Consider the following 10060-nt stretch of genomic DNA (forward strand, 5'->3'; position numbering starts at 1 on the left):
TTAAAAATTAAACAATTAAAAGTTTTTGCCATGTATTTTTTTTAAAAAACTGAAATACAAAGAATCAGGAAGAGGGATTTAATTCACTCGTTTCCTGATTTTCAGACATATTTTATGAGGTGTTCCAAGCTGGAATCCCAATATCTAAGTAATTTCTAAAAATATTAGGTTGGTGAATAAGCCAAAGTAAACAAATAGAAAAAGTTGTGTTTTGCTGCAACTTCTTTTTGGGGTATTCTTTTTTTTTTTTTTGCCCAGGATACTTTTGTCCAATAAAAGCTCTGTGGAGACTGGCTACTTCAAAGACTGCTCCACTCACAGGATAAACTTTTCCAAACTAGGTGATGTGCCAGACCGTCTCCTCCCTGCCTCCCCGCCTCTCTGCACAGTATACTCCCACTGAAAGGCAAGGATAAAACTGTCTATGAGAAGAAATCATTTTAATAATTAACTTTATTAACCTATAGACTCACTGTAGACAGAGACCTGCACCAGTGAAAGAGGGAAATTATCCGTCAGACAAAAGGAGGATGTTAACCTATCTCCAGTCTTCAGCTTAATTTATTTGGTCTTTATTTTGTCCAGTGTCTCCAACAGATCTGTAAATCAACCCCTAACTCCTCCCAGAGATCAGAGCCTGGAATGTTCATTGGATTTTAGCACCACCTTGTGGCAATCTTTACAGGTTTTTTTGGTTTGTTTGTTTTTTCCTTTAAAAAAGGGCACATTCTACAATATATGATTACAATAAGCCTAATCTAGCCAAAAAGCATGCATTTTATGACTTTTTATTTTGAGAGCTTTCGTGGAATGTAAAACCCTAAAGAATGTTTTACAAAATTCTTTAGAAAACCTTCATATATATATATATATATATATATATATATATATATGTATATATATACATATATATATTCATACACACACATAACTCTTTTCATATGTATACACTTTAAAAAAATAAATAATTTATAAAGTTAAATAGTGACTTATAAAGGAGATTAGAAGAAAGAGATGGAGGGTATGGGATCGCAATAGCGATGGACTTCATTTTTCTGTAACTATGTACAGAAATGTAAAACAACTTTAGCCACAAAAACCATCTGCTTTTTTCCCACAGTTAATAAATCCATTACTAAATTAAGTAATTAATTAGTTAATTAAGAATTTTAAAAGAGAAAGTCATTATTGGATATTCTGGTATAATTAGAAGTAATCATAATTCATTTACCAATAAGCATTTACTGAGAGCCATTCCTGACAGCCATTTGATTTTTTTTTTTTTCTAATTTAAGGAGTAGCTAAAGTCTCTAAGGAAATTGTCAACCTTCCATTTCAATGCAATAGGTTTTAAAAAGGGACAGGCTCGAAAATTCAGTTTGTCCCCAGCGGAGTGGGCTCATTTTGTGCCCTTTTCTTCCCTGTGCTCTCACCTTCGCTCGCTCTGTGCTCTGCCATGCCTTGCTCTGAAGAGACCTCCGTGATCTCCCCCAGCAAGCGGGCACGACCTGCAGAGGAGGGCAGCATACGGCTCTGCTTCGTCCGGCTCTCAGAGCACGCCACAGCCCCAGCCAAGGGGTCTGCGCTACCGCGGGCTATGACCTGTACAGTGCCTATGATTACACATTACCACCTATGGAGAAAATCGTAGTGAAAACCGACATTCAGATGGCTCTTCCTTCTGGGTGCTATGGAAGAGTAGTTCCATGTTCTGGCTTGGCTGCAAAATATTTCATTGATATAGGAGCTGGTGTCATAGATGAAGATTACAGAGGAAATATTGGTGTTGTACTGTTTAATTTTGGCAAAGAAAAGTTTGAAGTCAAAAAGGGTGACCGAATTGCACAGCTCATTTGTGAACGGATTTTTTATCCTGAAATAGAGGAAGTCTAAGTTTTAGATGACACTAAAAGGGGTTCAGGAGGTTTTGGTTCCACTGGAAAGAATTAAAATTTATGTCAAGAATAGAAAATGAGAAACCGTGCTTTTTTTCTTAAAAATAAAAAATTTTTGTTTAAAAAAAAAATAAAATAAAGGGACAGGCTCTTCTAGAACTAGCCATACTATTTCTCGTGGAAAAACCGAGGTGGTCCAATGTGGTCGGTTTGGGGCCCACTTAGCCATGAGTTACATTAACTGAGCAGTCATGCTGCTTTCTGGGGTCTCCAGCTATGAGCAACAGCAGATAAAACATCCCTCTCCTGCCCTGAGATTCTGACTCAGTGTGACCCAGGCCTAAGACAAAGAAGGCTGGGCTCACAGGAAAATCACCATAGCTAGACTGTTAAACTCGAGAATGTCAGTATTGAACTCTGAGCAGACCGTCTGTCTGTGCAGCCCAGGGCCAGGCCAAGAGGAGCAGGCAGTGGGCAATGGGGCAGGTCCTGATGGCTCTGAAACTGCACTATCCCATCCAGTAACCACTAGCCACATGTGGCTGTTGAGCACTTGAAGTGCTGCTGGTGCTTCTGAAGAGCTAAGTTTTTAACATTATGTAGTTTTAATTAAATTTAAATTTAAACTTAAAAACTGGTAGTCCGGGTAGGGGAAATGGGAAGATATTAGTCAAAGAGTATAAATTTCCAGTTGTAAGATGAATAAGTTCTGAGGATCTAATGTCCAGCATGGTGAATGCAATTAATAATATTGTATTATATGCTTGAAAGTTGCTAAGAAAGTGGATCTTAAGTGCCCTCACCACAAAAAAGAAATGGTAATTATGTGACGTAATGGAGGTGTTAGCTAATGTATGGTGGTAATCATTTTGCAATATATAAGTGTATCATCGTACACCTTAAACTTATACAATGTCATCAGTTATATCTCAATAAAGTGGGGGTGGGGGAAATTAAATGAATACTGATATGAGCCCAGCCAAAAAGTAATTAAAAACTGATATTTGATTCAGTTATTGGGAAACTTTTAAGTAGGAAACAACTTGGTTAAGTGAATCCACTTTTTCCTACTGGAAAGCTTATGAAATCTCAATAGAGCGAGTATTTTAGATGAAAATTTACGTCCAAATTGAGATGTGCTGTAACTATAAAATAATCTGAATGCTTAGACCAGCGGTTCTCAACCTTCCTAATGCCGCGACCCCTTAATACAGTTCCTCATGTTGTGGTGACCCCCAGCCATAAAATTATTTTCGTTGCTACTCTATAACTGTAATTTTGCTACTGTTATGAAATGTAATGTAAATATCTTTTTGTTTTCCGATGGTCTTAGACGACCCCTGTGAAAGGGTCGCTCGACCCCCAAAGGGGTCGCGACCCACAGGTTGAGAACCGCTGACTTAGATGGAAAAACATGTAGAATAGTCCACTAGTAATTTTGATATTAATTACATGTTGACCTGATAATATTTTTAGGTATAGTAGATACATATTTAAATATATGAGATTTAGTAGGTTGGATACATTTGGTGATAAAATTCAAATTAATTTTATATTTTTATACTTTTTAATGTGACACCTAGAACATTTTAAATTATACGTGTAGTTCACATTACATTTCAATTGGACAGTACTGCTCTAAAATGTCTACAAGTTCACGTGGCTGCCTGGCTGCTCCCTTCCTCTTCTTTATATGAGCCCCCTGGACCAATAATCTTTCTGCAAATATGATGTTCTTTCATGTCTCCTAAACTCACTGAAGATTTCAGAGGGACTCAGACACTCAGATACACACTGTGGTTTGGGGCAATGTGGAGCCTCCTCGCCCCACTTTCTGTCACTGCTTTCCAGACCAAGCATCTCTAGGTTTTCATCTGTCCCCTCAAAGCAGCAGCCCCATCCCTCGCCTGTCCAGCTCTCATCCCAACACTAGGCGGTACTTTCTTGAACAGTAGAGGCTGTTCGGGCCTTGTTGCATGGTGACTTGTTTTCCTTTCCAAAAAAGAGAATCAAAATCTAGTCCTTGTCCGATTTTGGTAGAAAAGTGGGGTTGTAGATTATTTTCTGGAACTCTCATATCAACCATAATCTTCTCAATTCAATTCAGTGACCAGGGATTGAGGGGAGGGAGTGGAGAAAAGGAGGTGAAGGCACAAAAAGTAAGTCAGGCTTAGGACCTACGTGTAAGGAGACACACACGTGCACACACACACACCACTGTGGGACATGATCTCCCTAACATGTAAGTGAAGGGTGGCGCCAGCTTCACATAGGAGGTCACATGTGAGCAAAGCCTTGAATGACAAGTAGGATTTTTCCAGGACAAAGAGATGCCCATTTGCATCATCTGAGACATTTACTGCGTGGATTTTATGTGGAGAAAGGTTCCAACCAGAGCCATCTGATAGAAAAGGAGAAGCAGCCATAAGCAGAAGTAAAAATACGTTCCTCCTTTCACCATGACAACATTGGGGTGAGGTTTATCTGGCCCTGAGGAATGGAAGAGAAAAAAGCAAAGAGGGAGGTCATAAGAACTTGCCATTACGTAAGTGCTGTCATTACAAAAATCCACCGCAGCAAGTGCCAGCTGGTCCTGTGGCAAATGCTGAAATTGCACATACACTTATCAGTTTAGCCAAAACTACAGGAAAGTGGTGTGTAGATGCAGTAAGCAGAAGAGAGGGAGAGCCTCATGACAGGAGGCTGGAGACCTGCTTTTTAGGCCTTCCATTCCTAGCTCTACAGCCATAGCTAAATCATCCTTTTGAGGTCTCAGTTTTGCCATTTGTAAAATAAAAGAGAGCTCAGCGGTTGGAAACACAAATGTCCACAGGGGTCCCAAAGCATATCTGTGTGTAAGACATTAGGCATCAGTGGAAACTGAGGAAGCAGAGAACATGCCAGAGCTAAACTAGAGAAGCTCAATGTTTAAAAACAAATGACTGAGGGCCGGCCGAGTGGCACATTGGTTAAAAGCTGGCTTGGGACGCCAGCTCTGAGCAGCAGGGCCCGGGTTCCGATCCCACATGAGGGCCAGTGACGCTGCCCCCTCTATAGCTAAGATGGTGAACAACAGCTTGACCTGAAGCCAGGCTGCCATGAGTCACCCACAACAGTGTAGGCTGTAGTGAGGCTGCAGTGGGCTGCCATAAAGCTATTGTGAATGGCTAGCAGCCGGCGTGAGCTGCCAAGAGCCGCCGTGAGTGGCCTGTCCAGGGCCCGGCAACCGATCTGCCTCAGCCAGGAAGAGCGCAATGATAATACCAACATGGGCCAGTAAAGTGACATCCTCCACAACTAGACTGAATAACAAAAGGACAGCAGCTTTTCTGTTCCCCTTCCCCGATTCCCCAATAAATCTTTAAAAAAAAATAAAAATAATAAAAAATAAAAACAAATGACTGTGCTGTCCAAAAAGGCACAGGGAAAGCAGGCTAGATTTGGCCACCAAAACCAGTCTGTGGCCCCAGACTAGATGAATTTCATTTTTAACAGATCAAGGGGGCTCACCTGCAGAAAATAATGTCGTTAATTTGTACCTAAAATGAAAAAAAAAACCTTTTATAAATGCTTTTTTTTTTAATTGTATTACTCAAGACCTTCTTTTAGTCCAGTTGCTTACACTAAGGTCCAAAAGAGGAACTAGTCCAGAGGATGGAACCTAGGGAAGTGTGGTCTTACGAATAAGTTATTCTCACAGCCGAGAGGACGTTAGCATTCAGCGGGGTGGGAGATGTCACCCCCTTAAGTCAGCCCAGAGGGCAATAGCACCAAGTTTTTTCTCTTTCCTTTTTTAGTCTTGAAAACAAAGCAAATAAATGATCTAATCAACATATTTATTCAGGGATGATTCACTTCTTGTGTTCTCTTATGATGTCAGAATTTTGTAACAGGGGAGGAGTTGCATTTACAATGGGTTTCCAGACGCCAGTACAGTGCATTGCCACCTAAGATGGGTCTGTGGCTATTTATAGCATGAGACAGAGCCTGTGTTAGGAGCCACTGCTCAGAACCAGACAATCTGGGGAGCAGCAAACATTCGTGGGGAGGCTGGGATGGACACACTTCATCCCACCATCCCAGGCCTCTGCTTCTCCTCTAGCCGCACAGATCAGTGGAACATGGCTCAGCTAAAGAAACTGTTCTCACAGGTCCTGAACCAGAAAGGAGAGCTAGGAAAATCACTTTTTGACAACTCTGATGGGACTGCTTCCGCCATGGAATGTGGAGTTGTGTGACTTCTACTCAGCTCGGACGCAATATATGTTTAAGAAAGAAGCAGATGCGTTTCTACCTTGGAAATCTCAGTAATATGCTTAGGAAGTTCATTCATTCATTCATTCATTCATTCCACTAATGCTTCCTGCATGCCAGGACTTCAGGAGAGGACCTAGCTGCCATGCTTTAAGGAACTCAGAGACTTACTATACTTGGCACCAGACAGTTATTGAACTGCCTACATCTAAACGAGGAAGGGGCAGGGCTAGAACTTGGCAGATAAAAATGAGGGGATAACAGCTGCTGCTCTCAATCATTCATTATGCAAACATTGGGTGACAGGGAGGTATTAGAAGGAGTTCCTGCCCTCAGAGGAGCTCCAGTCCATAAACATAAATGGCAATACAGCATAGCAGTCATAACAGTTAAACTGACTCTTTCAATCTCGTGTGGTAAGAGCTATAATGGGTGGGCACCGAGCAGGGGGCCGAGGAGCTCAGAGGAGGTGTGAACTAAATGGTATATCGCTACTTTGGTGACACTCATCAAACTACACTCCCCACCCCCATGTTCGCCTCCTATGTGGTCCCCTCCCAGGATGAGTGTGAGTGTAGCCATAGGACTAGCTTAAGCCAAGGGGTATCAGTGAGAATGATGCAAGCTGCGGCTTATGAAGTACTTGCCTCTTCCTGGAACCTGGCTGTCATGCTTTCAGGAAACTCAATCAGCCATGCAAAGGGGCAATCGTGATACTGTTTGTGCAACCTGCTGACTGGCCTGGGGAAGCATAGCTGGTGCAGAGTCCTGCCAAAATCTTTCACCTCCTCTGTAATCGTTTCTTGAGCCCACACTGGGCAAACAACACTCCCTGAAGGCAACAACTTCTTTCCTTTGCCTGTGAAACTCCCCGATTTAAAGCTCTATGGTCACAGGGCCGGCTGAGTGGCGCGTTGGTTAAGAGCTGGCTTGGGATGCCAGAGGGCCCCGGTTCGGATCCCACATATGAGGGCCAGTGACACTGCCCTCTACAGCTAAGATGCTGAACAACAGCTCAACCTGGAGCTGGGCTGCCGTGAGTCGCCGGCGACGGCGTAGGCTGCAGCCCCTGTGGCAGTGGGTTGCCATGGGCTACTGTGTGTAGCCAGCAGCCACAGTGAGCGGCCGTCCAGAAGCCGGCGACTGATCTGCCTCGCCCGGGAAGAGCGCAATGATGGTGCCAACTTGGGCCAGTGAAGCAACGTCCTCCACAACTAGACTGAAGACCAAAAGGACAGCAACTTGTCTGTTCCCCTTTCCCCAAATCCCCAGCACTGTTCCCATCCCCCAATTCCCCAATAAAAATCTTTAAATAAAAATAAAGCGCTATGGTCACAAAATAAAACAAAGCACACCGTGGACCTCTTTATGTTGTATTACTTTAGCCCAAGTGGCAGAAGGCAATGTTGAAGAGATTGGACTGTAGAAAAGATATGCCTGGCCAGTAAGACGAGGGAAAGGGGACTTTTATATTTTTCATGACATAATGATTCAAGCACAAGGAAAATATAAAGAATAATATCTGCCACCCAGCTTTGCTAATCTTTGAATTTCCCATATTTATTTCAAATCATTTCAGTACAAGATGAAGCTCCTCAATCCTTTCTCCCCAGCCTGCCTTCGTCGAATAGGTTGTTTATCATCCCCGTGCACATATTTACACTGCACATGAGTGTGTCCTAAAGAATATATGGCGGTACTTTGCATATATTTTAAATGTTTACACAAATAGTATCACACTATACGTAATCTCTGCCGCTTGCTTTTGTTACTCAATGATTTTTCTGAGATTTAGCTATGTTAGTACACGTAGTTGCTATTCATTTATTTTACTTGTGTAGTATTCCATTGTGTAAACATGTGTCCATTCTCCTATAGTTGGGCATTTTGGTTATTTCCATATTTTTGCTGAAATAAACAATGCTGCAATGATTAATTCTGCAACCGATTAGGCCAATGTGTACGTGTGGGAGACTTTCTGAGATACATGCCTATGTCATAAGAGGAAGCTTTTCATATTGCATATCAAGTTTAGAAACTTCAGCCAAGGGCGTATGAGATGTGCCTCTATCTTCCACCCTAGCAGCCCCATGTCCTAGGTAAGTGAATGTGGCCGGCCACCGTTCCAAGAACGTGGTCCCTGACAATGCCCTTACATCCAGACTTAGGAGAAGTCACACGTATAGACCCTGCTGTGAATCATTTCTCTTGTGTTGGATTTACAGTTGGAAGTAGCAACGTTCTGGAGTGTTCTGATGATTTATGCTGAGTGTGACAGTGAGAGAGTCAGGACGGAGGACATGACTGGGTAGAGAAGGGGAAATGTGATTGCGATGTGGAAATCAGGAGGACCGATGTTCCACTCAGCCATTCCTGGGTCATCAACCATCCAGCAAAGATTTATTATTCTCCGAGTTCTGTGAGTTCCTCTGTTGGTCGCTCCTGGGCTTCCTTACCCGGTTGGTTGCAGCTAGAGCAGGAGTCGGCAAACTGCGGCTCGTGAGCCACATGCAGCTCTTTGGGTACGTACATGTGGCTCTGAAGTAAAATTGAAAATGAAAATGAAACTATCATAGTTTCATTTATAAAATTTTTAAAGGATTTAAAATTTTTCCTTATTTGTAAACATGTTTATGGCTCTTGAATAATTGTTAAGTTATTCTGAGGGACAGGATTGGCTCTTCCATCTCAAAAGTTTGCCGACCCCTGAGCTAGAGCATTCACTGGGCGGAAAGGCCCAACAGTCCTACTTACATGTCCGGAAGTTGTTGCTGGCTGTCGGCTGGGTCACCTTGACTCTCCTCCACTCGGTCTCTCACCCTCCAATAGGCTAACCCAGCTTTCTCACACAGTAGTCCTGGGGTTCCAAGACAGTGGAAGCAAACACGATAAGGACATTTGTAGGCCAGGCCTAGAAGTCACATAGCATCACTTCTGTCTAATTCTATTGGCCAAAGCAAGTCACAAAGCCAGTCCAGATTTAAGGGGAGGTCCAGTTGCCACCCCCTCTTGTTAGAAGGAGCAGCAATGTCATGGGAGATTGCAAAGAAGCATGGGACGAATGGCTTCAGACATCTTTGAACACAATCTCCCATGATTGAACAATCTGGACAGAGATAAAAATTCAACATTCACCATTGAGATTTTAACTAGAGTCTTCTGTGCAATTTCCAAAATAGGTCAAGATGATATCGTTCCCATCAGCCTGGCTTTCCTGATGAGAAAGAGGTTCAGAGAGGGATTGTTTCTAAATTATTGATGATTGCTGGTTCTTCAATTCACCTGAAAATCCAACAAGGAATCGACCTTCAGCCTTTGTGCATTTGCTCGTTAAATAACTATTTAAGTACCTTGTGTGAACAGCACATTGTGCTAGCTGCTGAAGATACAGCAGTGAACAAAACAGGTATAGTCCCTCTTATCTTGGAGCTTTCATTCTGTGGAAAAGAAAGAGGCATGAAACAATTAATTATACAGTTAAAGATTTAATTACAGTGGTATTAAGTGCCACCGGGGAAGTAAGGCATGTGTAGAGAACACATGACCTGGTGTCAGGGTCATGAGAAACTTCCTTGAGGAAGGTATGTGAGCTAATGTTTGAGGAATAACTAGGCATTACACAGGCTAACGCTGTGGGGGAGGGTGGTAAAGGAATATTTCGAGCAGAAGAAACAGTAGGTACTAAGGTCCTAGAAAGGGAACCCAGGAACTGAGAAATCAACAGAGGAAAGGGGAGAGTTGACCAGATGAGACTGGAAAGTTGGCAAGAAGCAGATCAACAGGACCTTGTAGACCACATACATAAAGAATACGGGTCTGGGGCCGGCCGAGTGGCGCGATGGTTAAGAACTGGCTTGGGACGCCAGAGGGCCCCGGTTCGGATCCCACATATGAGGGCCAGTGACACTGCC

General features: G+C 42.8%; 1 pseudogene; it reads left to right on the forward strand.

Annotated features, from left to right (window-relative positions):
• The first annotated feature begins 1456 nt into the window (after positions 1-1456).
• Positions 1457-1950, forward strand: LOC109392547 (deoxyuridine 5'-triphosphate nucleotidohydrolase, mitochondrial-like; annotated as a pseudogene).
• Positions 1951-10060: the final 8110 nt, after the last annotated feature.

The sequence above is a fragment of the Hipposideros armiger genome, unplaced genomic scaffold, assembly GCF_001890085.2.
Source record: "Hipposideros armiger isolate ML-2016 unplaced genomic scaffold, ASM189008v1 scaffold_0, whole genome shotgun sequence".
NCBI lineage: Eukaryota > Metazoa > Chordata > Mammalia > Chiroptera > Hipposideridae > Hipposideros > Hipposideros armiger.